Source organism: Lolium rigidum, chromosome 5, assembly GCF_022539505.1.
Source record: "Lolium rigidum isolate FL_2022 chromosome 5, APGP_CSIRO_Lrig_0.1, whole genome shotgun sequence".
In the NCBI taxonomy this organism is placed as follows: Eukaryota; Viridiplantae; Streptophyta; class Magnoliopsida; order Poales; family Poaceae; genus Lolium; species Lolium rigidum.
In genome coordinates, this window is record NC_061512.1 from 40,460,754 (window position 1) to 40,464,566 (window position 3,813).

The window sequence follows — 3,813 nt, forward strand, 5'->3', positions numbered from 1 at the left end:
AGAACCGGATTCTTCACATATGAGCCATATGGTGAACATAGTAGTAGAATGGCTTACCCTATCATTCTCATTTGTGCCACTTGGATTAAGAACATCGACGTTGTCTTGCACGCCCGCCCATTTTTGGCAATCGGTGTTGATGCCGGACCAACGGGACCGAAGTGAGCGCATGGTTCGCTCGTTCCCACTTGTGTTGTGTGTGTTGAAGTACTCCGTCATCCTCATCCAATATGTTTCTCTTGTTTGATCGGTACCGGTTGTTGGATCCATTCCAATTGTCAACCACATCTTGCAAAGCAACTTGTCCTCCGCTATGGTGTAGTTGGCCGACCGACCGGGATGACGAGGTTCAATCAACCCTTCTCCTTCCTCATCTACATCCTCATATTCCTCCTCTCCATCGGCGGCTTCTGTTGGAGATATGCCCAAGAGGCAATAATAAAGTGGTTATTATATATCTTCATGTTTATGATAAATGTTTGCATACCATGCTATAATTGTATTAGCCGAAACATTGATACATGTGTGTTATGTAAACAACAAGGAGTCCCTAGTAAGCCTCTTGTATAACTAGCTTGTTGATTAATAGATGATCATAGTTTCATGATCATGAACATTGGATGTTATTAATAACAAGGTTATGTCATTATATGAATGATGTAATGGATACACCCAATTAAGCGTAGCATATGATCACGTCATTAAGTTCTATTTGCTATAAGCTTTCGATACATAGTTACCTAGTCCTTCGACCATGAGATCATGTAAATCACTTATACCGGAAGGGTACTTTGATTACATCAAACGCCACTGCGTAAATGGGTGGTTATAAAGGTGGGATTAAGTATTCAGAAAGTATGAGTTGAGGCATATGGGTCAAGAGTGGGATATTGTCCATCCCGATGACGGATAGATATACTCTGGGCCCTCTTGGTGGAATGTCATCTAATTAGCTTGCAAGAATATGAATGGTTCATAAGAGATGACATACCACGGTACGAGTAAAGAGTACTTGTCGGAGACGAGGTTGAACGAGGTATAGAGATACCGATGATCAAACCTCGGACAAGTAAAATATCGCGAGACAAAGGGAATCGGTATCGTATGTAAATGGTTCAATCGATCACTAAGTTATCGTTGAATATGTGGGAGCCATTATGGATCTCCAGATCCCGCTATTGGTTATTGGTTGGAGAAGAGTCTCGAACCATGTCTGCATAGTTCACGAACCGTAGGGTGACACACTTAAGGTTTGATGTCGTTTAAGTAGATATGGAATATGGAATGGAGTTCGAAGTTTTGTTCGGAATCTCGGATGGGATCCGAGGACATCACGAGGAGGTCCGAATGGTCCGGAGAATAAGATTCATATATAGGAAGTCACTTTCCAAGTTTGGAAATGATCCGGTGCATTTATGGAAGGCGCTAGAATGTTCTAGAACCTTCCGAAAGAAATCACCATGGAAGGTGGAGTCCCGGTTGGACTCCACCAACCCAAACCAGCCAACCAAGTGGGAGGGTGGAGTCCATGGTGGACTCCACCTCCTTGGCCGGCCAACAAGGGGGGAAGGAGAGAGTCCCTGTCCCTCTAGGTTTCGTCCATAAGGCAGTTTTTCTGTTGGGGTCTTATTCGAAGACTTTGGGAAAACCCTTGGGGTTCCACCTATATAATGAGTAGGAGAGGGAGGGGCAGCCCCATGACTTGGCCGCACCACTGTTGACGCGTAAAGCACACGCCCGTTGGGAACCCCAAATGGAAGGTGTGATGCGTACAGCAGCAAGTTTCCCTCGGTAAGAAACCAAGGTTTATCGAACCGGTAGGAGATGAAGGCCACGTGAAGGTTGTTGGTGAAGGAGTGTAGTGCGACGCAACACCAGGGATTCCGGCGCCAACGTGGAACCTGCACAACACAATCAAAATACTTTGCCCCAACTTAACAATGAGGTTGTCAATCTCACCGACTTGCTCGTAAACAAAGGATTAAACGTATGGTGTGGAGAATGGTGTTTGCTTGTGAAGAACAACGAGAGAACGAGATTGCAGATTGATTGTATTTCAGATGTAAAAAAATGGACCAGGGTCCACTGTTCACTAGTGGTGTCTCTCCAATAAGAAATAGCATGTTGGGTGAACAAATTATAGTTGGGCAATTGACAAATAAAGAGGGCATAACAATGCACATACATATCATGATGACTACTATGAGATTTACTTAGAGCATTACGACAAAGTACATAGACCGCTATCCAGCATGCATCTATGCCTAAAAAGTCCACCTTCGGGTTAGCATCCGCACCCCTTCCAGTATTAAGTTGCAAACAACAGACAATTGCATTAAGTATGGTGCGTAATGTAATCAACACAAATATCCTTAGACAAAGCATCGATGTTTTATCCCTAGTGGCAACAGCACATCCACAACCTTAGAACTTTACGTCCATTGTCCCAGATTCAATGGAGGCATGAACCCACTATCGAGCATAAATACTCTCTCTTGGAGTCACAAGTATCAACTTGGCCAGAGCCTCTACTAGCAACGGAGAGCATGCAAGATCATAAACAACACATATATGATAGATCGATAATCAACTTGACATAGTATTCCATATTCATCGGATCCCAAGAAACACAACATGCAGCATTAGAAATAGACGATCTTGATCATGATAGGCAGCTCACAAGATCTAACATGATAGCACATGAGGAGAAGACAACCATCTAGCTACTGCTATGGACCCATAGTCCAAGGATGAACTACTCACACATCAGTCCGGAGGCGATCATGGTGATGTAGAGTCCTCCGGGTGATGATTCCCCTCTCCGGCAGGGTGCCGTAGGCGATCTCCTGAATCCCCCGAGATGGGATTGGCGGCGGCGGCGTCTTTGGAACTTTTTCCGTATCGTGGCTCTCGATAATAGGGTTTTCGCGACGGAGAGTATAAGTAGGCGGAAGGGCAGAGTCGGGAGGCTCACGAGGGGCCCACACCATAGGGCCGCGCGGGACCCTCCTTGGCCGCGCCGCCATGTGGTGTCGCCACCTCGTGGCCCCACTTCGTATCTCCTTCGGATTTCTGGAAGCTCCGTGGAAAAATAAGACCCTGGGCGTTCGTTTCGTCCAATTCCGAGAATATTTCCTGTGTAGGATTTCTGAAACCAAAAACAGCACAAAACAGAGGCCGGCGCTTCGGCATCTCGTTAATAGGTTAGTGCCGGAAAATGCATAATAATGATGTAATGTGTGTATGAAACATGTGAGTATTGTCATAAAACTAGCATGGAACATAAGAAATTATAGATACGTTTGAGACGTATCAAGCATCCCCAAGCTTAGTTCCTACTCGCCCTCGAGTAGGTAAACGATAACAAGGATGATTTCTGAAGTGACATGCTATCATAATCTTGATCAATACTATTGTAAAGCATATGAGATGAATAAAGTGATTCGAAGCAATGGTAAAGACAATGACTTAAACAACTGAATCATATAGCAAAGACTTTTCATGAATAGTACTTTCAAGACAAGCATCAATAAGTCTTGCATAGGAGTTAACTCATAAAGCAATAACTTCTTAGTATAAAGTTTTGAAGCAACACAAAGGAAGATATAAGTTTCAGTAGTTGCTTTCAACTTCAACATGTATATCTCATGGATGATTGTCAACACAAAGTAATATGATGAATGCAAATAAGCAAGTATGTAGAAATCAATGCACACAGTTGACACAAGTGTTTGCTTCTAAGATAGAAGGAAGTAGGTAAACTGACTCAACATAAAGTAAAAGAAAGGCCCTTCGCAGAGGGAAGCATGGATT